The sequence below is a fragment of the Chinchilla lanigera genome, unplaced genomic scaffold (genome assembly GCF_000276665.1).
Source record: "Chinchilla lanigera isolate Chin_1 unplaced genomic scaffold, ChiLan1.0 scaffold00012, whole genome shotgun sequence".
In the NCBI taxonomy this organism is placed as follows: domain Eukaryota; kingdom Metazoa; phylum Chordata; class Mammalia; order Rodentia; family Chinchillidae; genus Chinchilla; species Chinchilla lanigera.
In genome coordinates this window covers 7,978,557-7,995,539 of record NW_004955413.1, presented here as the reverse complement: position 1 = coordinate 7,995,539, position 16,983 = coordinate 7,978,557, and the positions used below count along the sequence as shown (strand labels likewise).

The 16,983-nt window shown below is 34.8% G+C and overlaps 1 pseudogene; it reads left to right on the top strand.

Annotated features, from left to right (window-relative positions):
• Positions 1-446: 446 nt before the first annotated feature.
• On the top strand, positions 447-1,387 carry LOC106147902 (annotated as a pseudogene).
• The last annotated feature ends 15,596 nt before the right edge of the window (positions 1,388-16,983 follow it).

Genomic DNA, 16,983 nt, shown 5'->3' with positions numbered 1-16,983 from the left:
TTGAAGTGTTTAAAAAAACTTTAGTATTTAGGATATTGCATACACTAGTTTAGATTCTTCTTGTTCTAATGTATGTGTGAGAAGTTTTCAGTTACCTGTCCAGAATACAAGTAGCCAAAGTATACTATGTAAATAAGGCAAAAACAGTAAAACAATGCAAATGAATACATTTTTATTTGCATGTTAGCACATGATACTTAAGCATTTCCTTCATCATCAGCAAAAGACTCCAGCTGTTGAACTTTCTAGATGAATTTCAGCTGCACTGTATGTGGAATAAGACTTTCATGAATAAATTTATGAATATTCATTAGCAAAGCTTGATGATGATGGTTTGATATTGTATATGTGAGGTTTTTTGAACAGAGAGAATATTCTTGATTTTTAAAGAATCTACAAGTGTTTTAGTTCAATGCATTAATAAATCTTCAGCAGTGATATTTGATATGAAGTATTCTTTTAAAAACAATGGGGTTGTGCACAGCACATTGATATTAATTTTAATTGTTGAATTTATAAGTGGAAGTTTAGGGAATGTATTTATAGCCCTGGTGAACTGCAAGGACTGGGTCAAGAGAAGAAAGATCTCCTCAGTTGATCAAATTCTCACTGCTCTGGAAGTCTCCACAATCAGCATGCCATGATCATTCATCATAAGTATACTGCTATATTTCCCTTCTCCAGGTTTGTGGGTGCCTCAAAGAATGTTTAAAATGACGATAACTGGCCAACTTAGCATCTGGCTTGCTACATGCCTCAGCATCTTTTATTCTCTCAAAGTAGCTAATTTTTCTAACTCTATTTTGCTTTATCTAAGTGGAGAGTTAAAAGTATTATTTCAGTGACATTGCTTGTATGTCTGCTTCTGTTGATTTTAAATGTTTTACTGATGAAAATATATATTTATGACTTGATGGGTAGTTCTAAAACTAACATGTCCTACAGCTCCAGCTCAAGAAACTTTGCACAAATTTCTAATCTTCTTGTATTGATCTATGCTGCATCCACTTCCATGCCATTTATTCTGTCCCTGGTGGCTTTTCTCCTGCTCATCTTCTTCCTATGGAAACATCGCACAAGGATGCAACACAATGCCAGGGGATGCAGAGATGCCTGCACCGTGGCCCACATAAAAGCTCTGCAAACAGTAATTGCCTTCCTCATGCTATATACCATTTTCTTTCTGTCATTCCTTGTACAAGTTTGGAAGAATGAATTATTGCAGAAAAAACTGAACTTCTTGATTTTTCAGGTCATAACAGTGCTTTTTCCTTCATGCCATTCCTTTGTCCTGATTTTGGGAAACTGTAAGCTGAGAGAGACCTCTCTTCTGGTACTCAGATGGCTGATGTGGAGGTCCAAAGGTGCCGAATCCGCAGGTCCATAGACAGTTTTCTACCAAAAAATTATTTCACAAAAGTCTAGCATTTTCTAAATTATTACTTTCTAAATATTTTTATAGTTTATGTAATTTTGTGAATTTTACAAAATTATGTTTGGAACAACTATTAACCAATTATATTATAACCTTAGCAATACACACAAAAGTTTGTGCATTAACATAATTATACACTGAACATTGCAGATCATTGCAGGTCACTTGAATGTAAGAAATCTCTATAGTAAAAAATAATATGAATTTTGTCTTAATTATTAAACTTTTGGAGATTATAAATAGAAACCTATAATATATAAATTTTACTCATGTGTCTATGTATATGGGACATAATTGCTAAAATTAAAACTCTGTAATTTTGTATGTTCAAAATCATTTTCAACTCAGGAATAAATAAATAAACTTAAATGTTTAAAAAATAGTTGGAAAAAAGACTACCAAGATTTCCATAAATCCAACACAAAGCAGACAATGGAAATTAGAGAAAAGATTCAAAGTAAATAAAATCCATTTTCTAAGATTATTATGTCCCAAATTTTGTTTATAATTCTAAAGTAAATAACTGGGGATTTTAGTAATATCTAGTAAAATCCAGGATATTTCAATAGACAGTTAAATATTAAATAGGGTAGGGAGAGAAGCTATAAGAGACCAAAGTTTTGGAGATGTACTTGATAAATATTATAGCTTAATCAGCCTTACTATGAAAAAGGGGATTTAGATCACAAGTGATTTGAGACTCATTTTTATTAATTTTTAAATTGCATGAGAAGAATTCATATATTATTATTCTCATTATTTTCTCAGAAACCAAATAGAATATGTAGGTGGTGGTGAATGGGTATATCTGTGTTCATAATTTTAAACAACAAAACTTTATATGAGTATACTAGTTAGCACCCAATTTCTGGGAGTATTATCTTCCTGAGTGTTTCTGTGAATTTAGGAAGCTCTTGTTAGTAAAACCTTAGGAAAACTTAAGATAATTTCTTCAAACCTGTCTATGTTGAGCTAGCATTTTTGTTAAAATAATTCCTCAGTGACAATGACCTGAATAGATCATCGCCAGGTCAACAAAATCCATTCATCTATTTAGATACTTCCTAAACATTGTATGGAATAAATTTTAGAATTTTACTAGGTAATTTCTAAACTCAATGGATCAAAATTATGCAGTGGTTATCCAAGGAGAAAATACTGCAGAACCATGAAATAGAATATGTCATTACTGTGTGCTACCTAATTGCATTCCAAGTTTCACTCTAGCATTTGCTTTAAGAGATTCTACTCTTTGGTATGTGAATATGAGTTAGTTTGGCTTTTTAAAGGGATAATCATAATTTCATAAAAACAGAATTGAACTCACTCTTTAACATACTGTGGTGCAATTCCAATTTGCCATTGGTCACATTATGTAAAAGAAAACAAGATCTTTCTTGCACATCCAGACATCAGGTGCATGTAGAACATACGATGTGGATACAAAGGGAACCACAGCCTCTCCCATTAGGCTCTCCTTTCTTTATTCTTTTTTTCCTATATATGCTAAGTTTACTATTTACCATCATTCCAACTTAGAAATCTTAGAGTTTGTCTTTAAAATTTTTGCAAAGGTCTTCATAGCACTGCAATGCATAGACATGTATTGACCCAGTCAAGTAATAAAAGTTTTCCTCTGATCACATTTTCACTGTCTTTTTGGTCTCCAGGGTTGGTTTGTTTTGAGTAACATTAATATTAATAATTGTTATTTAACTTTATTCATCCAGCTTTATAGAGGAGACAGATAAGAATCATTCTTCAGGCCAGGGATATAGCTCAGTTGCACAGCACCCACCTGGCAAGCATGAGGTTGTGACTTGGGTTCCGAGTACCAAAACCAAAATGTATTATGCATATTGCTTGACACCTGGCTTACTAGTAACTTCAGCATATTTTACCTGATTGCTATCAAACTTGTCAAATTTGGCACTCAACACATTTTGATGCAAGAACTTTTGTCCCAGGACTTATCATTTGTTTGGTACTCAACACACAAGTTAGATCTTCTCGTCTCCATTGCCTTCTGAGTAGCTACTCTTTCCAGCCAAAATAATTTCTTTGGTATTTGTTGCTTTTTACATGCTTCATGCCTCGGAAGCCAACCAATGAAAGGTAGCCAGGTTCCACTGTATTTGCTCAGGATAGTACTTTTCTTTCTCTCTCTTTTTTTTTTTTTTTTTTTTTTTTTTTTTTTTTTTTTTTTTTCTCTGGTACTGGGAATCGAACTCACGACCTTGTGCTTGCCAGGCAGGTGTTGTGCTGCTGAACTAAATCCCCAGCCCAGTATTTTTCCAACAGTATTTTTTATTCACCTAAAATGGACTATTTAAGTGTACATTTGATGATACTGTTGGGGAGTTTTCTTGGTTTTCTATCTTTACTGTTAAACATAGATAACCTTTTACAGGTGAATGAACTTGTGGGAAGCATGACTTGGAAAACCAGATAAGTGATATTCTACATCTTTCACTCTTCCGTGTATTCACTCCAGCAGCCTTTGAACACGTATCGCTGATTTGTCTCCTGATACAGTCACCTCAACTTGTGAACATCTCAGGAAGATGAAACTTCATGACAAAACATCAACATTCCCCTAGAAGCTTTGCAAATTGTGTAGGCATTGATAGCCTGTCTCCTGTTTTTTTTCCATTTACCTCCTGATATCATCATATTGTAACTGAGATAAGAGTTAAGATTCTTGGCAGTAAGGACAGCACCCCAAAATGGAGTTTCCTGAGTAAGAACCTCTAAGATGTTGTTCAGCAGTCTAGGGCATGAAGAGAAGTCCATAGCATGAAGAGCATGAAGAGAAGTCCATAGCCTTAAAGGTGTACGCATACTGTGTGAACATGCATAGATTGTATCCCCCAAATATGTAGCCTCCTACAGAGTAGAGATTATATTGCTTATACAACAAGTTGAAATCTCCTCAAAATCGATTAAAAACCACTAGGCAAACAGCTCTCATGGGTATCCTACGCAGAAACCCTTCTGCTTAGTAGGAGCGTCGTCTGTATCCTTCACTGTCTTGCCAATGTAGATTCACAGGTCTGTAGAAAGGGAAAACCTATGAACAGGGACCTCACTAGGTCATCTAGCTAATCCTAACTAGAAGGAGTTAAAGAATGAATTTTACTGGAGAAATTCCCCTGGGAAACACGTCATGGGGTAGAAAAGAAAAGAAAAAGCAAATAAAGAAAGACACCAAATGACTTTGGGACTTGCACCAAGAAAACAGAAAAAGAGCTGACAGATAGGACATGGAGAAAAAGCCAAGTGTACAAACAATAAGCCACCCTTACCTCCAATACAATATAGAGAAAGCAAAGGGGGGTTTAACTAACTTTAAGACAGTACGTACCCACACCCATGACTAACATGTACACATGTATGTGTATCCAGTCCAGAGTTACTATGTTCTTGACTCCAGGGTCATTACAGGGTACAGTAAATATCTACACACTCCCTTGGTAACAGTAAGCTAAGAAAAAATAAGACACCCCATGCAAATTCACTACCTACCCAAAAGATAAGACCTTAGGGGCTGGGGATTTAGCTCAGTGGCACAGCGCCTGCCGGGCAAGCTCGAGGTCATGAGTTCGATTCCCGGAACCAGAAAAAAACCAACAAAAAGATAAGGCCTTAAAAGTTAGGTCAAGGACAAGTAATCAAACAGAAACAAAGAAAGGATACATTGGCCACCAAAAGGCATGACATTAGGCAGAGTTCCCCAGAAGCCAATCCAGTTATGGTAAATTCTGGGTGTGTGGGGATCACTCACCCATATGTAAAAGCAGCTGAGACTGCGGGAGGGGCCTTGGACTTTGGTGAGCTGTCTGGGAGCCCAGTTCCTCTGGCCCCACTCACTGCTGCCATCTCGGGGAGGTTTCTTGGACTGGGAAGCCTCAATGACCACGCAATAATGAAAGAGGTGAAATCACTACAGAGCCTGTAGAAATTCAGAAGATCATCAATACCTACTTTTAAAATCTTTACTCTCACTAGATGGAAAACACAGAATAAATAATGTTCTATAAGAGTATAATGGAGCTTTACATTTTGTATCACCCTGTGATACCATTTATAACATCATCATGTGTACAATGCATTATTTAAGTGTTAGTGATGTTGGTACAAAAATCCTAGGCGAAAGTGTGTGCTTGTCTCTTTGTTTCTAAAAATGTTTGCAAAGTAAAGTGAAAAATAGAAAAAAGTCTCATAGAACAATCACACAAAATCCTTTTATCCAGTTGTATCATATGTTTTTGTACTGTTATATAAAAGAAGTTAAAAATGAAAAAATTTGAAACATTTATAAAATTAAAATTATAGTAAGGTAATTTGAATTAATTATTGAAGATATAAAATATGTTAAAATAAGTGTAGCATAGCCTAACATTTATGAAATCCAGATTCTTGAACAGTAACATCTTGGGTCTGCACTCATTCCCTGACTAACCCAGAGCAACCCCTAGTTTGGCAAATGCCTTTGGTGGAAAAGATTCTGTTCAGGTGTTCTTCATTTTGCCTTTTATGTTTAGTTTTTGCTGTACACTTTCTCTACAGTAAATACTTTACATGTATTTAGATACCCAACTACCACTAGGTGATGGTTGCTTACAGTATTCAATACAATAACATAGACTATATACACCATATAACTTTGATGCTTTGTACTTTCTATCACCTTGGTGTGCATAAGCATGCTCCAGTGTTTGCACAATGATGAAATTACATAGCAACTCTTTTCTCAGAATGTATCTGAGCCTTAGTTCATGCATGAGTGTAAAGCATTTTTAAAAACCCAGGAAGAAAAAATATGCATTTTTAGAAAACTGAGGTTTAGAAGAATCTAATCCCTTTTTTGTTTGTTTTCCTACTCTTTGTTCTTGCCCCACATTTTCTTTTTTGCCATCTCCTTTTTTGACCTATTTACCTTATGCAAAAACTCATTTTTTTTTCTTGAAAGGCTACTTTTTGAATGCAATATGCTATAACTGTGTGGGGCATGTATTGTGCATGCACATACACATACATGTATATGAGTACACTATGGGGGGGGACGGGAGAATAACAGCACAGAGCTGCTACAGGTACATTCTACCTCTTGAGATCTGAGCTCTCTTTCATCCTCAAAACTTTTAGATCTCATTTCTTTATGCCATCTTAATTTCTACTGCTGTGGGAGCTGGTCCCTTCTTCAAATTAGTTTCCCCACATCCTAGAAGGTGGCAAGCTTCTTATGCCCATTCTATCTATGCCTTGGCAGTGTACTGCGGCTTTGAGTTTTTCTTTGAATGTTTCCATTTTTGGGGTGTGTGACCTTATCTGCTTGCCTTCAAATTGGAGGGTAAGGGAATTGTGACCTTTTAACAGGAATTTTTTAGTTAGTTTAATATTTTAATATCAGTCTTTGAAAAGTTTAAGAAGAAATGTGGATGTGCTTTGATTTTAGTTCTATATGCTGTTTAGAAATCTTTACTTACAATGGCGTATGATGAACAGCCAGAGTTAATGTTTCTGGGGAGGGTAAAAAGAATCTGCATAAAAATCCATCAGACGTTTATGACTTAAGGGCAAGGTGAATATTGCTGAATGGTGGACAGGCAGGAATAGAACAATCTCTACCTAGCCAGTAAACCTGCTCTCAATCTCAATATTGTTCCTATAAATTTAAATGAGGGAATGCTTTGTGGCATACATGGATTTAAATGAGGGAATGTTTTGTGGGATACATGGATATAAATGAGGGTATGCTTTGCCTTACAGCTCTACAAATAGTTCCTAATAGTCCCTGAAAGTTTTCAGTTAAATATTAAAGAATATGAAGGATAGTCAAGTTATAAAACTATTTTAATATCTAACATAACTTTTAACATCAAGAGAAACAATAAATATTAACGAAGGAAGAAATTCTGAGCTATTAGGACAAAAAAGGTGTTTGGAATCCAAATTATTTCTCTAAACCTCATTTTTGTGTTGCTATAAAGTTTTATCATTCTACACTACTCATATATGCTGGTTCTGTAATGTTTGAGTAAGTGTGTGTGTGTATGTGTGTGTGTGTGCGCATGCACACAGCTCTTTTAGACAATCTGTTGTTTAAGAAATGTAAAGTAGCAGCACTCAGCATTTTGAATGATTTGGAGAGAAAAGGTTTGGATAAACTATGAAAATATCTATCTAGTACCGCTTCATATCTTCTGGAGATAATTTTAATGCTCACAAAACCCTACATACTAATTTTGATATTTGCTGTAGTTAAAGCTCTACACATTGAATTTATTAAGTATTATTAGTAACAACTCAAGCTGATGAGCAAATCATTTGGAGTTATAAAAAGAAAATGGTACAAAACAATAAAGGATTATATATCTTTTTTGCATATTAGCATATGAGATTTCAGGAGTTTTTTCAATTGCAGTCTGAGAAATTTCACTTTATGTTTAGAACATGCAATGTCTTTTTCAGAGTATTTTGGGAAAATTATTTTTTACGGAGAGAGTTATATATTCATCCAGTAGTACTCCTTAGGGTTTTCTACTTTCATATTGAGTCTACTTTTTAAAAAAGATGTTAACTACATATACAAGAATATATATATATATATACTCAACTGGTGGTAGATTGAGAAATTGTCAGCCCTGCAATTGAATACTGAGCTCTGTCTTTGCAGATATGGAAAGTGCCTTGCATAGCATCTTTACCATTATAATAATTGGAATTTGGGGAGGAAGTGGATTCATAATGCTAATGAATTGTATTCACTAAGTCATGATACAAATGATCTCACTTGATTGAATCTCCACTGCTTTTCAAATCCTGCTTTTCCTGAAAATGATAATCTTCAATTTGAAATGATAATTTAAATAATAGTTTTGTGGTGAGGCTGGGAGCATTATTCTTCTCGCTTTTTAATTTTAATGTGATAAGAATGTTGTTAGTAACCACATGTATCCGTATGGAGGAAATATGAGTCTGAGCTCCAAAGGTATAGAAGAGCAATACAGAAAACTTTTCTAAACTAATTATATTCACTATGGAAGGCTTGATATTCTTTTCTGTATCCTGGAAATTATTTTCCTGTTCATCTTCTCCCTAAGGAAATATCTCAAGAATATGAAGCTCACTGCAACAGAATTCAGAGATCCTAGTGTGAAGACCCATAAAAGGGCCATGAAATCTATTATTTCATCCCTATTACCATTTACCATTTTTTTCATGTTTGTTCTCACAAGAATTTTCTATTCTTCAGTGATACAGAACAAATTGATCTGTATGGTGAGTCAGGCTATGAGAAGTGTTTTTCCGTCAGTTCACTTATTTGTGCTGATTCTGGGAAATGATAACCTATACCACTCAAACAAAAATATTAGAAAAGTTAACATTTAGAGTAAATAGCACCAACAGATATAGAAGGGTTATTTCAGATTATTACTATGGAAAAGACAAAATATTTATGAATATAAGCACTCTAACAGTGTATTATCTAAATAGATAACAGAAAACAAAAAATCACAAAGAGAATCTGATGAACCAACAAGTAGTAAAAACTTACAGGACTTTTCATCAATATTATAATGAGCAGAATTAATAATGACATGGAAAGTTTAAAGAAAATTATCAAAATCAATAGATTGGCCTAATGTAGAAATCTCTTCTTGAGAGTAATCAGTATACCATGATTTGAAATATACTTGAAATAAGGAAAGTCAGGACCATAAGACCCCTGACCCATGTTTTTATAAGCCCTCTTGGCTCCTCACAACTACAAAAATGCCTTAGTGTCTTTATTGTCACTATGCATTGTGCTGGAAGTAGTAGATTGGAATTAACTTATCAGAATTCCAGTAAATTTTCTGTGGGATTACAAATGTGGAAGTTTCTGAACCATGACAAGGTTGGGAAGGGCTTTTATATCCCCATACTAATTTCAGTATTGGGAGTACTAGCTTACATTCCCACCCACAATATACAAGGTTTTCTCTTCCTCCACAGACTCTAAAATTTGTTACTATTTGACTTGATAATAGCCATTCTTTCTGAAGTACAATGGAATCTCTTTACTGTTGCAATTTGCATTTCTTGCATGGTCAGTGATATTTAACATTCTTTCCATAAAAGTATTTTCCATTTGATAGTATACTTATAGGCTCAGAATTTTTGTGGCTACTTGCTGAGCTGGAGCAAAAATGACAAAAAGTCTGGCAATTCAGGCTCTTACAGAGCTGGAAGAGGCAATTGTTTTCTCTACACTAAATAGTAATTGAGTGTCAAAACCTGACAGAAACTCAGACTTCAGGCTAAGATCATCTCAAGCATATGACTGTCAAGCCCAGGTTAAAGTTTCTCGTTGGATGATATCTACAGATAAAGTTCTCACTAATAATTATTGGGTTCTATAAATCCTTGTGCTTTGACAAAGTAGCTCAAGAGAAAGAGACTATGTGGTTTTCCTGATAGTCTCAAGCTCAAAATATCTCCTATTAAGTCCATAAAGAAGGCATAGGGTTTGAAAAGCAATAAAGTATATGAAAGACATAAAAGATGACTAGTACAGACTGAGAGTTGTGTGTAGGAACAGTTGACCAAAGTGTAATAGATTGAACCCCAGTTTTAAAAAGCGTTCTTCTTCGGAAAAAGCTGACAGCAAAGCAACTTAAAAAAGAAACCAGATCTGAAGCATCCTTGGGCAGGCACATCCAATGAGCCTCATAAGTGCCCTCAAGTTTACCCAATTTGCAAACCTAAGTGGAACTTAATTTGAGTTGTTTCTTACAAATCCCTACATTAAAGAAAAGCAAACAATACATTCAGAAGATGACAATAAACCAAATATTTTCTTTCTATCCTTCTCTGTCTGTCTTATCACAGACACCCTTGTAGGAACTCCTGAGCCACTTTTGGTTTGGTGCTGCCAAATTGAGAATCATACTTTATCAAGTATGAGAATCATACTCTAGATTGTATTGTATTGCTCAGTTTACTGTTTTAATACAATTCAGCTAAAACCACATACCAGAAATGTCATAGTATAAATCTAAACTATAGACTACTAAGCAATAAGAGAATATCTTGAGGCCATACTTCATTTTTTCCTTCTAGTTCTGATATCCATCTCTAGTTAATATATATTATATATATATATGTATATATATGTGTGTGTGTGTGTGTGTGTGTGTGTGTGTGTGTGTGTGTTCTTCTTCCTTCTCAGGTCATGATCCATAATCTCTGGCCTACAGGAAGTCCTGTGACTCTAGGTAATCCCAGAAAAATAAAAGTAACAAGCACATAAGCCTTCACATGAAAGAATTAGTGGAAAAGCCATCACCAAGCAAGATAGAAAAATGGGACAGGTATGTCCTAAACTTAATAAATATGGAAAGGGTCATGTTAGAAATCAAGCAAAATTCTGTTCCAATTTTGCCAGTGCTACAATGACCAGAGAGGAACTCCTATGGAAATAAGTTGTGTCACCATCAAGGAACACATTCAAGAGCTGAGCGGATGAGAAAGAAGTCACAGAAGCAAGTGCCCTGCACACTCCCTTCTCATGGTAGTTAAATCTATAGTCAGTAGCACGGTGAAAGTGTCCTCTGGTGGATCTGGCTTCTTTCCAGAGAGCGAATTTGCAGATTTTATAATGAATTTGCGTATTTAATTATGATATTAATAAAATAACAAAGGGATTGATATTTATTGTTCCATTATTTCTGTTACAAAGTGTATTTTAAAAAATATCAGTTTACTATAGCATAGGGTTAAATTAGTCATTATGAAATCACCACTATCATTTTTCAAATGATGCTGCTAGCTATTTTCATTCTAGCAAATTTTTTTTCTTTTGTGAGGAACACAGGTGATAATTTTCCATATTCAAAAGAGTAATCAAACAATGAAATCTAATGTTCTCAAGTGCATATACTGGTAAGCGTTCCTTCCAAAGCTTTGACTTTCTTGTCCAAGCTAAAACGTAATTTAAAAAAATTTTTTTTTTTAATTTTTGTTTGTTTGTTTCTTTCCAGTCATGGGAATCAAACTCACAACCTTGTGCTTGCCAGGCAGGCATTGTGCTGCTGAGCTAAACACCCAGGCCCAAAAATGCAATTTGTGAACACATTACAGCCCCTCAATGGGAGACTGAAGACTGTAGGTTTCTGATCTCAGAGATGGCAATCCAGCATCACTACCATGATAAGGATCCTCATTTATTAGATTCCAAAGCAATCAATAGCAGGAATGTACTTGAAAGCAGGATTTTGAATGTAAATTCAGACCCCTCATTCCATTAGTCATAAATACTTTTATAGAAATTAAGTTTTAATTATCTCAGAAGTACTGTAGTGCCCCTGTGAGATAAATATATTTATATGCTGAACAAGAAACCATCCATTAAAATTTCTTCCATTGTTGGCTATTTCAATGTATGCTGCTCCATTTGAACAAAGTTTTGAAGGCATGTTCCTGCATGTGTGTGCATGCAAAACCCCTACAAATATTGTCCCATATTAAAGAATCATAAACTTTAGCTTTCAAGTTTTTTATGGCAAGGGGAAAATTTCTATGTCAAAGAAGTTTGGCAGTACACATACTCTACCCTTTTAATGGATTTTAAGAATGTACCTTTGCATATTAAGAGCTCAGGTTCTGGATCAGGGAATATTGTTAACTTGCTTATCTTATAGAATCATGTACATTGCAAATATTTAATTCTAATATGTGCATGGCAAGTATTTATCAATTTTAAACACACATTAACTTCTTATAACAGATATTTAATCCATTTGCTATTGATATTGGAAAAATGATGTGCTGCAGATTTTCAAAATTTCATGTTATAATATTGGTGTCAACACTATTTAAGGTGTGATTTTTCTTCACTTGTTTAGGTGGCTTATTTGTCACACATAATATACTTGTAAACAAACAAGGAAATTTTTCTGAGATTTCTTTTCTCCTGTTGTACTGGTGTTCCCTCTCAAACTCTCTTATGATACCATGTTGTGCTACTCCTTCAGGGGGATTTCCAGGGGCCAAGACAGATGAGAGCATAGAGTTATGGTTTGTTGGACATAGCTTAGGATGGACTGCTTGTATTACTTTTATAAGTAAATGTAATTTCATCACATATTTTTCTTATGGCTTATGCTTCCCTAGATTGTTTTTGAATTTTGAAAATTGTTTTAAAGAAATGTTTTCAAGTTTTAAATGACAAATGCATTTAATATTGTACTTTGCATGTTAAGTAGAAATGTAATTTTTGTTCTTAGATGAAACGCCAGTCTCAATATCATTTGCATAATTATTTTTTCACTGATGTCTAATGTCAATTCTTCATATAGGAGGGTTCCTAACCCTGGTCTGGATTTCCTCATTTTGACCCACTGAACTATGAATTTTATAAATTTCTTTTTCTCTATATTGTGATAAAACCTTAACTATTTTAATTACTGAAGCAAATACTTTTTAAAAAAAATCTTAATATTTTGTAGGTTATCTACTGCCTTATTTTTAGAACCCAAGAACTGGACTATTTCTGTAATCTTTAATTTCATTTATAATTTAGAATAATATTGTCAAAATCACAAGAAATACTTTATGATTTTTCCCACTGTTGGTGGGAGTGTAGACTTTGTACAACTACTGTGGAAATCAGCATGAAGATTCCTCAAGCTCCATCTTAAATTCCAATTTCATTGCACTATAGTCAGATAATATACATGGGATAATTTCAGTTCTTTTGTATTTACTTAAGCATGTTCTATGGGCTAATATATGGTCTATTTTAGAGACCATACCACATACAGCTGGAAAGAATGTATATTCTGATATTGGTTGGAACACTCTATACATCTCTACTAAGTCCATTTATTTACAGGTTTGCTTCAATTATGATATTTCTTTGCATATTTTATATTTAGTTAACCTATCTCTTTGTGATAGTGGGGTATTGAATTCCCCTATTAAAATTGTCTTGTTGCTTATTTGATTTTTCATATCTATTAATATTTGTCTTATGTAGTTGATTGCTCCCATATTTGGCACATACATATTTATGATTGTTATCTTCTCTTCTTGAAGTGTTCCCCTAACAAGTATGTAGTGACCTTTTTATCTCTTTTGATCATTCTTGGTTTGACATTGACATTATCTGCCAAGAGAATAGCTACCTCTTCTTTCTCTGGTGTCTTATTACCTGGAGTATTCGTTTCCATCCTTTCACCTTTAGGCTATGAATTTCTTTTTGAGTTACATGTGTTTCTTGTACATAGTATATTGTTGGACATTGTTTCTTGATCCATTCTTCCAATCTGTTTCTTTTGATTGATGAATTGAGGCCATGTACATTGATGGTTATAACTGATATGTATTGGCTTATCTTTGTCAAGTTATTTTCTCACTGCTAGTTCCCTGCTTTTCCCCTCTGTTTAATTGCTTTCCCCAATTGGTGGTTTCTTTCTGTTGTTCTTAGAATTGTGGTTATTTTTATCTCTGTCTAGAATATCTTTCAGGTACCTCTGTATTGTTGGTTTGGTGGTCATGAATTTCTTCAGTTGTTCTTTGTCATGGAAGTATCTTATTTCTCTGTTAAGTTTGAAAGATAGTTTTACAAGGTACATCAGTTTGGGTTGAAAGTTGTTTTCTTTCAAGACTTGAAATGTTTCACTCCAAGCTCTTCTTAACTTGATGGTTTGTTGGGAAGTCTGCCATGATTCTGATGGGCTTTCCTTTATAGGTGATCTGTTTCTTTTCTCTAACAGCTTTTAATATTCTGTTTTTGTGTTTAAATTGTGAGATCTTGTTTGTGGGTGTAGATTTACTTTGGTTATGGCCAATTGTAGTTCTATATTCCTCACTTCCCTGCATGTCAGATTCTTTCCCCATACTTAGGAAATTTTCTAGAGTTACTTCTGCAAATAGTCTTTTTTTATGTCATCTATGTTGATTCTTGTTTTTTCAGGAACAACAATTATTCTTATTTTATTTTTATTTGTATCATCTTGCAACTGTTGAATTGTTATTTCCTGATCTTTTATTTTTAAGTTTTAATGGATCTTTTCTTTCATGATTACTAGTTGCAATCCTATCTTCAAGGTCTGAAAGTCTACTTTCAGTTTTATTCAAGGGGTTTTTTCAGCTTTCAATGGAATATTTAATTCCCACCATATTTGTTTGAATCCATTTCATGCATTCCATTTCTTTCCTATATTAATCATTCATAGTTGCATCTGTTTTCTATCATTATCCATTTTTTGTATATATCTGTACTGTAGATTTTCTGAGCAATTTCTTTATGAGTGTTGACATTTCTTTTTACCTAAGAGATTATTTCTGATCTGATTTCTTGTATAGCTTCATGGACTTGTTTCTTTATTTTGGTTGCTATCATTTCAGAAATGTCAGGTATGTGTCTTCATTTTCCCTTATCTCATTGTCTCCTGGACTTATTTTGGGTGGGCTGGAGGTCTAAGATTGCATTTCACATCTGGTTCTTGTCATTTTGTGTTTCAAAAGTTTTTATTTTGTTTTCTGAATTGATGCTTGTAAGTTTTTGTAGTAGGTAATTTTATCACTAGTATCAAGGCCTCTCTAGGTAAGTTTGTTCTTCAGGGATCTTCTGGGTTTAGAAGGTTCTTTGTTTCTGGCTGGCCTAAGATCCTACCTATCCACTTAATTAAGAATGAGATGTTGGTGTCTGTTTGGCTTAGTCCCCATTCTTTTGGTGCTGAGGTTTGGTGAGGTTATTATCCCCAAACTTCCCAGTATTGTTACACAAGTGACAACAACTGATTAAAACAGCCATAGCATCCTATCTAAAGTAGTATAATTAGCAATAATAATAGCATCAAGCACAGTTTAAAAACTGACAAACTGTAGTAATTATTAATTTTGTACCTCTAACCATAGGAGCAGATGTATAGTTATATGACAGAACTGATTGCAAATTGGGAGCTTGTATGTAAAATATTTCCCCTTGGTAGAGTGTTTTTACCCTGTGGTGGGAAAATTTATGAAGGATAGTTGATAGAACAGAGATAACTGAAAAGAAATAAAGTAGAAGCCAGGCTGGAGGATGAAGGATGATTAGACAAGCTTTGGGAAAGTGAGAAGTCAGCTAGAGAAGCATGCAGAAGAGAAAAAACAAATTAATAAGCAAGGGATTCTTGAAGTTGACCAGAAAAATTAGAGAGCTTCTTCACTCATATGAAAATATAATAAAGTCTAGAGAGCTAGAAAAAAAAAGGAAAGAATATGAAGTGATTAGAACAAAAGTATAGATAAAAGACAAAAAATGGAAAAAGAAAGAGAAACAAATCCACAAATAACGAACAAGAATAAAATAAAACCAAAAAATTAAATTCTTGTGGTGTCCACAGAGAGTCCAAAACTACTGAATAACACACCAAAGCCTGCAATAGAGTTTGTGGTGGATTTGAGTCTTATCTTAGCCTCCAGATGTAGGGGCCTGTTGCTAGAGAGTTCAGCTAGTATTTTCTGTATGTCCCTTAGTGCCCTCCCACTCCTTGCCCTGTTTCTCTTGGTGGTGTCTCTCTCAGTTGCTGTGCTGTTTTCAGACAGAGCAGGGGCTCTTCCCAGTTCCATGTACTCTTGGCTCCTCCTGGTCCTTGCTCAGCCTTATGCATTCCTCTTCCACTGGCAAGTCTTTGTCCTCTCAGGTTGTTTGTTGTGCGGTCATGTGGGATGCTGAGATATGGTCTGGTCCTCTACTTCTGCTGTTGCAGTCCAAGGCTGCTCAGTCCCAATTCTTACTCTTCTCCTGAGGTGAGGTGTTAACTTCCCATTTGTTACTTTACAAGTTCTGCTGCCACTGTCATCCACCTCTGCTGTAGTCTGTAACTTTCTCAGGCAAGATGGGGGTTCCATGGGGTACTTTTCTCTCCTGCCTCTGGCAGCAAGAACACAGCCCAGGGCTGCACAGTCTCAAGGTGCAACGCTGTTTAATTTCCCCCTGAACTTCTCTAACCACAGGTCATGTGGCAGGGGTTAGGTGTTCCATTTACTATGCACTCCTGTAGTCTTTAATCTTGCTCCTGCTGGTTCCAGTTAGTGCTATGGTGCACATAAAGAAAGGGAAGGAAAGAAAAAAGGAGAGGAAAAAGAAAAACAGAGGAAAGAAAAAATGAAGAAAGGAAACTGATTAATCATCAAGGAGAAAGCAGTTCATGATGGCAGAATTTAGTGCTGGACTGTAGCTTTTCTTTTTGGAGAAAGGCAAAAGAGGCAGAGGACCTTAATCTTAAGTCTTTCCTTGTGGATTGATATCACCACACTATTTTAGTATATCCTTTTAAAAAAAATTCTTCTTTTTTTAATATTCCAAGTATGGTGGGCAGTCATCCTGATATGTCAACCCACTGGCAGCTGAGTAAGCTGGCTGACCGTTTCATTATCTAATAGTCCTTTTCTTTTTCTTTTTTTTTTTTTTTTTTTGGTTTTTCTCTGGTACCAGGAACCGAACTCACGACCTTGCGCTTGCCAGGCAGGCGCTTTGCCGCTGAGCTAAATCCCCAGCCCCTATCTAA